The 15,775-nt window shown below is 44.1% G+C and overlaps 1 long non-coding RNA gene across 5 annotated transcripts in view; it reads left to right on the top strand.

Annotated features, from left to right (window-relative positions):
• Positions 1 to 12,041, top strand: part of LOC306653866 — an 85,147-nt gene extending 73,106 nt beyond the window's left edge. For 3 of the 5 annotated variants that reach the window (XR_013761804.1, XR_013761807.1, XR_013761808.1), the window contains 2 exons: positions 4,832 to 4,926; positions 5,342 to 12,041. This is a non-coding gene — a long non-coding RNA (uncharacterized lncRNA). The remainder of the gene's footprint in view (positions 1 to 4,831; positions 4,927 to 5,341) is intronic. The other 2 variants (XR_013761805.1, XR_013761806.1) reach the window with 2 other exon arrangements.
• Positions 12,042 to 15,775: the final 3,734 nt, after the last annotated feature.

Genomic DNA, 15,775 nt, shown 5'->3' with positions numbered 1-15,775 from the left:
TGCGTGCATGCGTGTGTGCGTGTGTGTTTATTTTTCTCTATCACATTCCTATTTAGGATATAGGAGTTTTCTGATACTCATTTAAAAAACGATGACATCATGGCTCAGAGAAGCTAGAAAACACAAGGAGAAGAAGGCACACCCGAGTCTTGGCTGGTTCCATAGCCTCGATCTTGGTTTGAGGTAATTCCCACCTCTTTGTGTTCCCAGCAATCCCCCTGACTTGGGTCTAATCTGGCCCATAAGTAGTCAAGAGAGTTGCTGATATTTAAGCAGAGGGATGGGTCAGGTTATGCGTGGAGCCACTTATAACTCCAGCCTGGAAAATCTGCCCAAGCCTTGGTCCAACATAGGTTTGCCTTTTTAGGGTCTTTGGAGTTGTCTCAGAATCCCAGGGTTCAAACAGAGGAGGGGACTGTGGCCTGGATGTGCCCATCAGGCAGGCAGGACAGGCTGGGGCAGCAATCAGCGGGGTGAGGCTTCCTTGGTGCTGTCCAGTTAGCTGGGAGGGTGCAGAGCTGGCTGTAATTAACTTTACCAGCGTCCTTAACAGAGGTAAGGAGACCTTTACCCCACTTCCCTTTCCACTCTGTCCAACTTCGTCAGCGTCCTTGAGGACCCTCCTAAAGCCGTGAGTAGGCAAGGGAGTACTGGGCTGAGCTTCACTGGTCATGTATTCCAAACCAAGCTTACGCCCCCAGACCTGAGATTCTACAAACCCATTTTCTTTTTACTGAACCTCCCTAAGGCCCGGGTTGGGGCTATTGTGAAGTCAGTTGGTGCATTGAGAGGTTGTCATGTGTTGAGGACTTGGGGGATAGAAGGAACACGCTGTTCACAGTGTAGGCAGAGGCTGATCTATTAATGGAAGGGCGGTTGAAGGATGGATGGATGGGATGGCTGGTGGAAGGGTAGAAAGGTTGACTGAAAGATGGAAGAGTTGATTCTGTGGCCTGGGCATTAGACTGGACAGGGAAGAGAAACTTTCAGTGTCCAGCCCAGTGGGTGGCTGGGTGGTTGTGACCATCCTTCTCTCGTGTCTTCCCTCCCCCTCTGGAGTCAGGCTCTCTCTAGGCTCATAAATCCCCAGTCCAGCAGGCTTTCTGTAATTATCCCTGGAACAGCAGCCTGAGAGGTGGGGCAGGTGGGGCCATGAAGGAAAGAGCTGACTCAGAGGCCGACGTCTGTCTTCTGGTGGTGTGTCAAATGTGGCCAGTGTCCAGCAGGCCGAGGGCAGTCCTCAAGGCGCCTCCCTTCCCAAGGCGCCTGGCTGTCATGGGTCTCATTCTGGATGCCCCCAAAGAATATGGAACCAGGAGGAGAGGTGTTCGTTAGGTTAAGGACACCACAGACCTCTCTCCCTCCCCAATCTCTCTCTCGCTCTTCCTCTTTCTTCTGTTCTTACATCTTTCATGCCTCTATCTCTTCCACTTCCTCCATTTCCTGTTCTTCCATTTGTTCTCTGTCTTTGTTTGTTTCTGTCTCTGACTCTGTTTTCCTTTCTTCATGTCTTGTTCCTTTTCTCTCCCTCTTCTGTTTCTTGGCTACCTTTCTTCATTCCTCCTCTTTCTTTTCTTCTACCTCTTTCCCTGCTCACTACCCTTGGCCTCTCTCCTGGGCAGGGCCTCTGCATTTTGCATGGGAATCTGTCTCCTTCTTCTCTATCCATCTCTTCTGTTAATACGTGTCTTCACACAAAAGCAAGATGGTTTTGAGGGAGGTTCTCTTCTGAGCTTTGAGTTAGGTTTAGAATCTTCCAAGAAAGTCCTTTCTCTTCTCTTACCAATTCTTGACAAAAATGCAGTAATCAACCCACTGGGAACTCTGGCCAGAGCCAAGGAGCAAATGTAAAGACAACACCACCCTCCCTCTGTGGATGAAAAGTCCCGGTCAAAGAAAACCCGCCCCCTGGAGGCAGTGGGCACTACTGTGGGCAGCAGGGTCCTGGGACTTTGGTGGGACTTTGGTGTTGGGTTGACCATCTCATGGGGCCCAGTTTTATTCTTAAGGAATCCACAAAATGCCCCAGTGGTTGCGAGTGCTATGGAGTTGGAGAGACCTGGGCTCAAATCTCAGTCCCAGTTCTACTCACTACCTGTGGGATCTTGGACAAATGATTAGCTTCTCTGATCCTCACTTTGCTCTTCTCTAAAATCAGACTCTAAATAATATCTTCCTCTTGATGTGTTTGTGAAAATTAAATGAGAGTGTGGGAAGAAAAGACCCTGTACTCCCATCAAGATTCAACCAGAGAAGATGTGAAACCACTAAGAACAACATAGAATAAGGGCTTTAGGGTGAGGGTTTGGTCCTATGCAATTTTGGGAGCCATATAAACACTTCACAGGAGGTTGTTACCTTTGTGTTGGGGGCAGAAGTCAACAGGACAGGCCATGGGGAAGGAAAGGCAGAGCTGGGAAGGCAAAGACCAAGAGGGATCTGGGGATGCATCAGGTCCCCGACAGTCTCCCTTCCCCTCTGAATCTCCAACTTGGAAGATGCACATGACCTGATTGAGAAGCTGGTGACCATTTTCCTATCATTTGATGGGCTCCCGGGCCAAGAGGTAGGCAAGCTGGAGGAGAATGCCTGGCAGACAGTAGAGGAGCTGCAGCAGGTGCTGCCCAGACCGACCCGGTGAGCTTGCAACTAGCAACGACGTGGGTGCACCAGCACAGCCCTGGGGTGTGGGTCTGGGTGCTCCCCCCCACCCCCCAGCTACCTCTAGGTTGTTAAGACAAAACAAAATGACAACAAAAATCAAAGTCTGGCTGCTGCTGCTCCTTCATGTCTCTTGGGGCCGAGGCTGACTCAGAACCATGCTGAGAGAGGAATTCTGGGAAACAGTTCTCATTTAGCTGAACTGACTCAGTGCAAATCTACCACAACACCCCGGCAAGTCATGTTATTTTGGCCTTTAATATCTTTTGTCCCCCCCCCCCTTTTTTTTTCTTTTTATCTTTTACGAAAAACATTATAAATGTATGTCTCTTCTTCTTTTTTTTTTTAAATTAAATATTTAATTTACCTGACAGAAATAGTATATATTTGCTGTGTATGCATGTTTTGCTATAGGCATACCTTGTGGAGTGGCTAAATTGAGATAATTAACATAGGCATTATTTCATGAACTTATTTTTTATGATGAGAACTCTTAAAATTTATTCTCCTAGCAATGTTCAAGAATATAGTAGATTCTTTAAAAATTTTATTTATTTATTTGTTTTTACAGACTGCATTTTGATTCATTGTATGCAAATGGGGCACAACTCTTCATTTCTATGGTTGTGCATGATGTAGACTATTCACACCATTCGTGTAATCATACATGTAGGCTAGTCACACCATTCATGTAATCATACATGTACTAGGGTAGTGATGTCTGCCTCATTCCATCATCTTTCATACCCCTGCCCCCTCCTCCCTCTCATTTCCCTCTATGTAATCTAAGGTTCCTCCATTCTTCTCTTACCCCCTCGCCCCTGCCCCCATTAAGTATCATCATCCACTTATCAGAGCAGCTCAATTCACAATAGCTAGATTGTTATTAACTATAGTCACCATGAGGTCTAATAGAGCTCTTTAACTTATCTTTTCTCCTTTTAATTCCTTAGCCTGAATTCTGGGCCTGAAGATGGCCTGCTTTTCTCTCCAGGTGATTTAGTACTTTAGGGTAAATATAATAGGCTTGAATCGTTCTGTGTGTTTTGAAAGTTCATCTGGTGATTCTAATGCATAGGTGGGCATGGGACTCATTTGTCCCATCAGCAGTGACTGGCCACGATGAACACCAGGGTCGGAGAGGTCCAAGGTCACATAACTGATACGTGATGACTCTTCCACTCGACTGAAATTCTGGATTCTGCTGTACCACATGGCTCCTGCAGAGGACAGGGCCGGGAGTGGACATATTGGTGAGCTCATGTCTGTGACATAGATATGCAGGGCAGGCTCCCCCTCTTCTGCTTCTTTCATAGCATGTTCTGTTTCACCTCTAGGAATCTGACTTGAGACCGTGGCTGGGCTAGCCCACTGCCCAGGAGCAAGGCCTGGGTTTTGGAGATAGGTAGAGTGGCAGTTGGCTCAACCCTAAAGATCTGTGCTCCCTTTGCATGTCTAGGAAGAGATGGCTTATCGAGAAGCAAGTACCCATTTGAAGACTACATTTTCCAGGTCTTTCTGCATGAGGCAGGGCCTATGGACGTGAGTGGACGTGATGCGAAACATGTTCTGGCCGGGGAGATTCTGGAGCTTCTCCCCTTGTTTGGCCATCTACTGTGGGAGGTCAACACTCAGTGTTGACCATGATGGAGCCTCCATACCTGGGTTCCAAGTGATTGACTGGAGCAGTCTCCTCCACTTGCCAACCAGGAAGGAGAATTTGGATCAGATAGTTCCTTTAGTGGTAAATCAACTTTTACTGTGGTAAGTATCTGGCAATACCCTCACCCAATGGCTCTCAAAATGTGGTCCCTGGACCAGCAGCCTCTGTATACCCTGAGAACATGTTAGAAAGGCAAACTTTTGACACAACTCTAGATCTACAGAGTTTGAAAACTTGGGGAAGAGAGCCAGCCTTTGGGGCTTTATCAAACCTCCAGGGGATTCCAATGCACACTCAAGTGTGGAACTGCTGGCTCTAGCCTAGTCACCATGCATCAAAGCTCAGGACCTCAGAGCTGGCTTCCTGCTCTCTCCCATGCCATCCTCATCCCCCACTCCATCTTCGCCTCCCAGGGGCCTCCTGCGGAAGACAGCAGTGACATATGCTCTAATTCATGACATGAAGGCAGCATGAGATAGTTCATTAATTCCTTCCTCAATTTTCCAGTCTCTTGACAGTCACTGAGAAGCATTGACGCTAGGCTGACTGACAACCTTGCCCTGAGGAGTTCCGGAATACAGTTTGGACCAACAGCCCTATAGGTAGGTTTTATTATCACTACAGACTTTCAGATGCAAAAACAGAGGCTCAGAGAGTTGTGGATTGGGGGGCGGGATGTCTTTGATTCAAGCCCTGTTCTCTCTGCTTCCGTTTCCCATATTCTTTCTGCACTCTTACAGCTTTCCTTGCCTGCATTTCCAGATGATTGATCTTTGGCAGACAGAACTTATCAATTGCAATGTCTTTGCACCTATGGAATGGCATCCAGGCCATTCAGGGAAGATTTGCCTGTCACATTTTTCTGAATATATTAGACATGGGTATAGGTTTGATTTATTCATAGTCTGTGACTACGAATTCAATACATCCTGAAAGTATGAATGATTGAGATAATAAATAAATGAATTAATTGCCGGTGGCATAACTCGCTTAAATAATCTAATGTTACATCCCTAGAAACTTCTTGGATTCCTACAGATGGGAAAACACTATCTGCACAGAAGCCGACACCTAGATGCAGTTGCTGCAATTGTTTGTAGAGACTGAACAAATGGACGTGGCTCTCACTGGCCAGGAACAACATGATGTAAGTGAAGGCAGTGTTTCTCAAACTTGAAAATACATCAGAATCACTTGTAGGGCTTGTTAAAACAGGTTCCTGAGATCTACCCCCAGAGTTTCTGATTTGGTAGATATGGAATTTGGCCAAAATTTTGCATTTCTAACAAATTTCCTAGGTCATCCTAATATTGCTGGTCTAGGAAACACACTTTGAAAATGATAGATGTAGTCACATCAAATAAACCCCTGAATGTCAATGGCTGACCATCATGAAAATATAGTTCCCACTCATTGGTAAGGGAATGGTTGAAAATGTGGCAATATGACATATGATGTTGTAATTGGGAAGAATCGGATACAAATGGATTAATTCAAAGTGCTATCCATGATCTGTTACTGATATAAGATACAACTGTTGGAAAGAATCATATATCAATGTATTGATCTGAAGTGCTATCTATGATCTATTGACTGAGAAAAGCCACTTGCCATATAGTTTATGTAGCATGATCCCATTTTTGAAAACCAAGACCAAATCAAACAACACATTTCCCCAAACTTCAAGCCCTACATGTATTTTATAAATATAGTAAAAAGTAAATAAAATTGTACCTGGTTATTAATATAAGAGTACCTCTGGAAGTTAAGGGAGATTATTAGTTTTCTAATAGTATTCTGCATTACTTAAGAGCATGTGATTTTTAGAATAATTTTAAACTTCTAGAAACAATGAAAACTACTCAACTTATAAAGAGAGATTTGATTCTGCTCTTTCTCCCTTACAGGACATGGGAGAATTTTTTTTTTTTTCCTGTCTACAGGACAAATGAATTAATGAATGAATGACCATGTCAGGTACTATATGCATATACTGAGACTCTTGCTTCTTGGGTTTGGGCACACCTAGGGGAACAAACCATCCAGGAGGTTCCAGATGGAATGCGTGGAAAGCATCCTTCCTCCTCAATGGCCTGACTGTAGATGGATAAATACTGTGCCAGCACAACCCTCCCTTCTTGTGTCTAAGACTCTGTGGATCACAGAACTTCATTCCTGAAACTGAAAAATGAGTGGTAGGGCCTTCAGCACTGATGGTCAAGGAAGTATTTCTCCCAGAGGAGAGAGGGAGAGATGGGACTCATTAGACACCAAGGTCAAAGATTTGGGTCCAAAGTATTTGACTCAAATGATGCCAGCGCAGAATTCAGCACTCCACACTCAAAGACTAATCTCTTCTTCTTCCTTGGTGAGTGGCCAGGCTGGTCCTAACAGGGCATTACAGACATGGCTTCTTTGTGTCGGGAGCCAACTCTGTACTGACAGGGTTGCCTTCAAACCTCACTTAATTACACCCTTGCGTTGGCTCAGGTGGCTCCTGCATGCAAGGGCCTTTGCCATAAGTTGGAATCGCTGCCAGCCCTCCTGGGTGCTGGAGTCAGCAGGGAAGATTACATTCTGCAGCTATTCCTGAGGTCTGGTCCCTTAGGGGATCTGAGGAAGGTGGACCAGCTTGAGATTCACTTGCACTTACCTAGTGGGGTGAGGAAGGAGGTATGTTCTATGTGGGGCAAGACAGTGGAAGGAGAAGAGAGAGAATCTTTAGGGGAAATTCTAAAGAAAGGCTCTCGTCCACAAAGTTGGAACAGAAATTCCTTCATGCAAATCTAACTCGTGAACAACTTGATTCAAGCCACTTGGCACAGGGGAATGAACACAGAATAGGAAACTTGGGTTCCAGTGCTACCAATATTAAGCTCTGTGGCCATGTGCCAGGTTTTCTACTTAGTTGAAATATTATAAATCTTAGCTGATTTCATCTTCACAACAGTTCTGACCTGTAGGTGTTGCCAGCATCTCCATTTGCCATTGGGGAAACTGAGTTAGCAAGCATCAGAGTTAGTTCTGATCCCGGTCTGTGCTGATATTTTCTTTACTGGCATTTCCATACTTCTTTCTTGCTTTCTCTGAACTACACTGTTAACATGGGTTTGTATTAATCAACTTCTAGTCAAGAAATGGGAATTTACTTAGGTATTTCAAACACAGGGGATTTAATTCAGGGAATTAGTCATACAAGTGGCTGAAAAAACTGAGAGGCAACCCAGATTTTAGCAAGAACAGGAAGCTGCTACTGCCCTCTAGGCTGAGGAACCTTAGGAGGTGGTATTGTTACCAGATCCCAGGTGTCTGCCAGTCCCCAGAGGCTAAAACCGTGGCAGTTTATGACAAGTGGGGATGGGTACCATGGAGGAGAAGTAATCACAGCTTTAGTTGCTGCAGGAGTAAAGAGAAAGGGGGTCACAGGGAGTTTCTCCCCTTCAACCTTCCTATAGGACTCCCCACTGGATGAAACTACCAGGAAGTAAGGGGACACGGGACCCTGAGGAATGTAGATCCCAGGGCAGATCAGAGGAAGGATATCAAGGGAATCTTGGACCAAATAGGCAGTTGACCCTTTTTAGAGTTAAGGATGACTGAAGAAGCACTGAAGAAGACCCCGTGGGACAGAACGTGACATAGGGCGGCATGTCGCATGTGACCAGACTGGCTGATAACTGCTGCCGCAGTCGCTCTAATGTTAGAAAGTGGAAGCCGAAGAGCGCTTGTTGGATCCATGCTGTGGGCCTCTGCAGGTGTGAGCCAGCAGTTTGAAAGAGATGCCGAGGAAGGCAGTGTCCTTGCAGCTGGGGGAACTTGTCCATTGACCCCACCTGCTGCCATCTTACCAACTGCTCCAGTTACTCGGGTTACTTCTCCACCCTCCATCCAGCTGCCTCCAGGTGAGAGCTCAGGGCCCTGCTGGGAGATTCTGGCTGCCTGTCTTCTTCAGTTGGCTGTGGGTACTTGGCTGGCATGTGGGGAGGAGGAGCACAGAAGGCAGCAGATTTGGATCTAAGATGCAGATGGTCCCCCGATTCCTCTGAGACGTTCGGGTTTGGAGCTGGGGGCAGGGCAGCCATCGGGCAGCCATCCTCATTTAACTCTTTGACCATCCTGATACTTGTCCAGAAGCAGAACTCTCCCTGTTCAATTTCGATCAAACCAGTTAGGGTAACCTCCCTCTCATCATCCTCTCATCCTTCTCTCCATCTTTCCCTTCTTTTCACTCTTCCTTTCTCTTTTTCTCTTTTCTTACTTTCTTTCCAATAATATTTGATCATTAACTTTCTGTCAAGTATTCTGCTACATAAACAAGAGGAACATTGTGGGTAAAATAGCTTTCAAAAGAACAAGCAGATTTGAAATTTAAAAACCCAATTCTAAAAAACTCATAGTACAAATGAGAAATCATAAAATATGTTGTACAGGAAAGATTTACAACTGAATAGAAATGAAAATTCTGTACGTCAATCGTTACAGAGTACATCCAAAGCAGTACTTAGAGTTATATTTATAGCCTTAAATATTTATGATGAACTTAAGGATATAGCAAAAGAATGATAGATTAAAGACACCAAAGGTTCAGTAACACAGAAAGGCAGTAATAAAATAAGAGCAAAATAAAATTTAATAACATAAACATAGAACTCATTAGGGAGGATCAATAGATTAAGGCCAGACTCTGAAAAGGTAGGAAATGAAAAAAGTCTATCTTAGTGCATATGCAGCAGACAGATATTAAAAATACCAAAGGAATATGTGAATAATTTTATACCAAAATCTTGGAAGTCTTTTTGAAAGGGACACTTTAAAAGAAAAATGTAATTTAGTGAAACTGATTTAAGAAAAATAAAAAAAAACCCAAACATCTATCACCATTATTATATTATTTTGGATGAAATTTATAATTCTTAATTATGAATACAGAAGTGGAGTCTCAGAGAGATAAGGAATGCTAAGAGTCTGCAGGTAGGAAGGGGTGGAGCAAACCCAGGTGTGTCTGAGCAGAAGGAGTCTCCCTCTCATGGCAGGAGGGAGTTATCTGATCAGACTCTGCTGGGAAACTCCCAGAGATGCCTGCTATTTGGGTTGCTCAATTACCAGATACTTTTAATGCACCTCTAGGAGAGGCATTTGGCACCTGAATTTCCCCTGAACGTTTCACCATCACTGTCAATTACCGTCCCCACACAGCAGCCCTGCACCTCCTGGAGATTTTTCAATACCACCCATCTAAGGGAGGCAGGACAAGCCACCCAAGCCTTGGCCTGCGGCCCTTTGACTCAGCAGCCTTTGGCACAAGAATGCTCAGTCCTGCCTCTCAGTGCACACAGCTGCAGCCTAGGCTGCCAATCCAGGCCTCCTCTTGCAAGGAAGCAAGTGGGAGACAAACTCCCATGGTCTGAGGCCTCTGAGAAGCCCACATCCCACAAGTAGGAGATGAGGCTCGAAATGGGAATTGCAATTTTGGTGGGGGGTTAAAGCTATGGTGTGGATAAGTGTTTCCCTAGGGTCCATATGTTAAAGGCGTGGTCCCTAGGGTGGTATCATTGAGAATTGGAGCCTTTAGAGGGTAGAGCAATCTAGAAAGTCTTGAGGTCACTGGGAGCATGCCCTTAAAGGGCAATGTGGGACCCCAGGCCCCGTCTCGCTCTCTTTCTTCTTGGTTTGTGATGAGGACTCTGCCAAGCACCCTTGTCCTGATGTGCTACCTTAAGGTAGGCCTCAAAAAGACAGAGCTAACAAATCATGGACTAAAATCTCTTAAACTTTTAGATGAAGTAAACCTTTTCTTCTTATAAGTTGGCTATTTCAGGGCATTTTGTTACAGTGACATACAGCTGACTAACACAGTTGGAAACCCAGTGACTGAACTTAACCTTGATGACCCTTGTAAAGTGACATCTATCATCTGTTTTGCCTCCCTATATTCTTTCTCTTGGGAATATAGTCCCATCCTTCTTTCTCTCCTTGGGGTTCTGGTGGGGTTGCCAAGGACAGAGTCTTACTATCCCTGGCCACATGACAGCTCTTTCCTCAGTTTTGATATATGAATACTCCTTCATTTCTTTGGAAGTGAAATAACCCTGGCTTTTTGGGGGCTAGGTCCATCTCCCTCTGCATTAGGATAGCTAGAGGGGAAAAAAATGAGAGAAGACACAGAAATAAAACTGAGGGGAAAACCGAGACCCTTGGCAATCCCATGTGAACTCCTGGATCCAGATGTGCCCAAGGCACCTCTCCCCCATTTCTCTTAGGGACTTGGAGCCCAGACTGTCCCTTTGTTCTTGACTATGTTTGAGCTGGGCTTTTGTCTCTTGAAACCCAAAGAGTCCTGACTAATGCAGTTTGTCTTGGCTCCCTTTGCTCTGTCCCTCTGGAGTGACTCATCTTCCCAACACCTTATAGCTCTCCCGAGTCTTCCACTCCGGAAACGGGCTACGACACATTCCGCCTGCTGCTTCAAGGGGAATGTTTAGCTTGGCTCTGAATATTTTAATGACTGACATAATGATAAGGAACCATGAAAGCTCCTTGCCAAGGTGGGGATTCAATAAAACCTATCTGCTCGGGGATGGACTAGGCAAAAAATAATAACCCCAGCTAACATGGAGTCAGGAACCGTGCCACGTGCTTGAAGTGAATTAGCTCACTGCACCCTCACAACTCAATACTCAGCTTCTATTATGGTTCCCATTTTACAGATGAGAAAGCTGAGGTCATGGCACGTAAATTGTTTGCCCAGGGTCACACAGTTAGGAAGCAGTAAAGCCAAGTTATAAACTCAGGAATTTTACTTTGCATTACATGTTTTGAACCCCTTGATCCACTTATTCAGTGATGAAGTGACTTAAATAAGTTAGCATGGTGGAAGTGGTTGCTAGAAGGTGTTTTTCTCAAAATCGTTCTCAATCTCTTTTATGTAGTCTTTTTTTTTTCTGTTTAAAAATCCTTACATTAAAAAAACAAAAACTAAAAAACGCAAGTCTTCTTTTGTGGGGGAAGGGGAGCTGTCTGGGAAATCCCGCGAGTTAAGGGAAGAAACTAAAACAGTGAACCCCAAACGACTCTTTTCTTTGCTTTAACCCCCTAAAACTCGGTAATGCTGTTCTCTTTGTAAGAGGGAAAAGCTGTGAGAACTCACCACTACCTGATAGATTAGGGCTGGATTCCCGTCACCTGACTTTCAAAGTGCCCTGCAGTCTGGTCCTCACTGATTTCCCCAAGTTACACACTGCACCCCTCTCACCCCACACCTGCTGACGGGCCTGCCTGGAGCCCTCACTAGGGGTCCAAGCCATATGTTCCCATGGCCGTAGATTTCCAAAAAATCTTGCCGACGTAGGTCAAGGTGACCTCCTCGCCCTCTCTGCTGTTTGTGCTATCCCTCCACCTTCTCTCCTGTCATGGTGGCTTCAGGGACTTTGGGGATCTGGCTAAGAAGAAGTTGAATTGGGGATACACTTGGTTTGGGTTTCCAGTTTGTTATTCATAGTCGTTTCTGTATGTAGTTCGGTAATTGTCCCTTGAGTGTGGAAATCACGTCTAAGAACACTGGTTCCACCTACTGTGATGGCTCACAGGTGACGCAGGCATATTGTAACATGAAGATTTGAGGCCAGAGGCTGTGTCATGACATGAACGTGTCCTGCAGTGCCCAAAGTATGGTGGAGAAACCAAGTTTGGAATGCACAGGGTCAGAGGCTGGAGAAAGAGAGAGGAGAGAGAGAGAGAGAGAGAGAGAGAATAATGCTGTCTCTTAGAATCCTGAGGGCAGGCATTTTTGTCTAAAGAATGACAGATGATAACCTCTGATAGATCACAATAAATTCAAAAATTTAAATTTTAATACTGTCTGAAATTCTATTTTCCTTCCAAAAAGAGTAGCTTTTTTTTTTTTTTTTCCTTTAGTGTTTTCTTGAAAATAGTTATGGGGGGACAAACAGCAATCTTAGCAATCATCACTCAGAAATATCCACTGAAAGCATTTAACTTTCAACTTCCAGTCTTTTCTCGGCGTAAATCAGGATCATACTAAATAATTTTGTATCATACTTTTTCTGCTAAACATTTTTATTGTGACTATTTCTTCAAGTTGTTAGGTATCTCACTATAACATTAATCTTGAGGACAACGCTTTTCCATTTTTGTCAATGTATCAATATGTATTGAACCAATCTGCTTTTAAGTTATATTAAGTTCTTTCTAATTTTCTACTATAACAAATAATGTTATAATGAGTAACTTTATGTGTGTCTTTTATATTTCTGATATTTTCTTAGCATAATTCTGAGAAATGAAATAAATTGGTCAAGATTCTTATATAGCCAATTAATGAGTTAAGATTTTTATATCTGTTAAGAAATTCAGGAGGTTTTGACTCCCAGCATGAGTGATAGAAATTTATTTTTTCCCTGTACATCCTAGTAGAAATTAAGAATTATCATTTTTTATTATACTTGTGGATTTGGTGGGTGAAAATAGTAACTTCTTACTAAACTTGTTTATTTGTTTTGCCATTTTAATATCCATACAAATTACTTTAAAAACATTTCAAAAAGGGGGGCCTTGCACCCTACTCTCTGGGTAGTTTGAGATGTTCACGAAGCCCTGCAGAGTTTTGATTCCTCATTCAAAGCTGCAACTTCACAGAATTTTTTTTATTACTTTGCAACTGGCTCATCCAACTCTTTGGTCTGGTGTATTCAAGCTGTGTCCTTAGTTGTTGTACTTAAGTTCTCAGCACAACCTTCATGGTTTAGGAGGGATTCATTCATGAAATAAACAAATAACCTCTGTTTTAAAGGTGAGAAATTTCAGGTAAAGAGAAGGGGAATCCCTTGCTAAAGACCATCTAGCTAGTAAATGCCAAACCCAAGATTTTATTCCAGGATTATGTCATGCTGTTTTGGCCCAGATTATATTTCTTCCAATTTCCTATGTTGAAGTCATAACCCCCAGAACCTCAGAATGTGACTGTATTTGGGGATCTTTAAAGAGGTAACTAATTTAAATGAGATCATTGGAGTGGGTGCTAATCCAGTATGCATCTTGGGAGGCTGAGGCAGGAGAACTGAGAGTTCAAAGCCAGCCTTAGCATCTTAGTGAGGCCCTAAGCAACTCAACAAGACTCTGTATCTAAATAAAAAATATGTCAAAAAAAAAGAGCTGGGGGTATGGCTCCATGGCTAAGGGCACCTGAGTTCAATCCCCAGTCTAAAAAAAAAAAAATAGAAGAGATCAGGACACAGAGACACTCAGAAGAAAGATCATGTGAAGACACAGAGACACAGGGATCCACATTAAAAATTTTAAAAATAAATTAATGTTAATTAAAAATGTATTTTATTTAGTCGAGTAAAAATTTAAAATGTATTTTATTTAGTCCAGTAAATCTAAAATACAATTGTTTGAACATGCAATCTATCCGAGACACTATTAGTAAATTATTTTGCATTCCTCTTTTCATACTGAGTCCATGGACTCTGATGTGTAGTTTACACTGACAGTACCTGTTAATTTGGATTAACCACATTTCACGTGCTTAATAGCTGCTGTGGACAATGTGGCTATCACAATGAATGGCAAGGATGTAGATAAACCCTTCCTTTCTGCACATCAATTTTTTTTTTTTAAAGTCATTGCTTTATTCTGACAATACATCATTGTAAACAATTCAAAAAATTCCAGTCAGCGTGCTTGGAAATGTCATTCCTGGAAATTTGGTCTCTGCTTTGTCATTAGCAGCTTTAATAGCTGGGTTAGTTGTTCTTCAAAGGACTAAGCCGTTCTTGCACTGTGGTCATCCATTTTCTTCCCTGGAATGGGACTGAATCGGCAGGCATCAGATTCAGACTCTTCCTGTGCCTGGAGGGAGCCTTTGGCCCCTCCTCCCCCAGCCACTAGCCTCTCCGGGCTCCCCTGGGGTCCAGAGGCATCTACACAATGAGTGCGATATGCCTTCACTCCCCAAGCCTTGACCCGGCCTGTGTCTGACGTCTCTTGGATGAGCGCCACTGCCATGTTTGACCCAACCAATGGAACCTCGGCTGGTGCCCAGTGTGGCTCTCCTCTTCCCAGTCCTCCCGCACTGCTCATTCCTGACTCACGGAGGTGAGTCCTCCTGTGACCCTCAAGCCTACCCCAGGCAGTGGACAGTCCATGGCACCCGTGCCGTCCACTCAGCCAGACCTCTTGTACTGACTTGCTGAGCTTCACCATCCGCCATGTGCTGGGCGCACAGACTTGGCCTTTCAGAGGGAGTTCAGCAACTGGAAGAAGCAGAGGCTCGGGGGGTAGCAGGAAGTGATGTGCAAACCTATCAGCTACCCCAGCACTTTCCCAAAGGAGTATGTGACTATTCTGAGGCTCAGCAGTTGAGAGTATAGTTTTCAGGAGTCAGAGGCCTGCTTTCTCATCCTGCTCTGCCAGTTGTTACCTGTATGATTTCGGATGCTACTTTTACCTCTGATCTCGTCTGTCAATTAAATATGCTAGCAATAATGCCTGCTTTATCAGGCTTTGCAACATGGCTCTGATGTGGTGTACAACTCTATCATGTTTGTATATTCTGGGCTGCTCAGCAGGTTGCTCGCCACATAGGAAGCTCTCAGAACCAAGCATCCCAGTCTAGGTCAGTTACTATTCCCTCATTGTTTTGAGTCCTTCAGTTACAAATGACAGAATCCCACTTGTATTAGCTTAAACTGTCTTAAACTGGAGCTTAAACTGGAGGATTGATTATGGGGCTCAGGGGTATTGTACTGAAGGCAATCTGTCCTCAGGGAGGGACTGGAATGTGATATGGAGCTTTCTGGAACTCAGGGAGCACTGTTTCTGTCCCTTATCTGCTTCAAGGTATCTGCCTCTTCCCTTCCTCTTCTGCCACCAGAATGGTGTGCTTCTCCTACCACACACTGGGTGATCCCAGCTCCTCAAGATCACTGCCCTTCCAGTGACCAGCTCAGAGTGTGCTGGAATTCTACCCTCCTGGGAGAGATGGGATTGTCTGGTTTTGAGGCAGGTGATGACTTCTGTTCCATCCAACTGTGACTGAGTGGGAGGAGCCATATAATATAAACCTGGTCAATCCTTGGAATTTGGGATCTGGGGAAGTTGGTGGTCTCTGCCATTGTCCTCAAGTGGTATTTATAGACATTAGGAAAAGATTCTTTTACTGCTTTATATAATAGATAACACTACTCAGGAAAAGATTTGGTCCAATGTCAACAGGGAGAAATTATCAGAATAAGTGACAGGCAAGGGAAACTCACCTTCCTAGCCGAGATTCATCCGTAAAAGGGTAAGCATGTATGGAACTGTTTTCAAGGCTGCATTTAGTTAGAAAAAACAGAGTTAATGCAGTAGATGAACTAGGTGACCATGAGTTGGTGAACCAGATGATCATATTATGGTCAGTTAGGTAAACGGAGAGGTAAACAGACTTGG

This window comes from Sciurus vulgaris, assembly GCF_902686455.1.
Source record: "Sciurus vulgaris genome assembly, chromosome: 2".
NCBI lineage: Eukaryota > Metazoa > Chordata > Mammalia > Rodentia > Sciuridae > Sciurus > Sciurus vulgaris.
The sequence above is the reverse complement of the archived record's forward strand: the minus strand, read 5'-3'. Positions and strand labels throughout refer to the sequence as shown.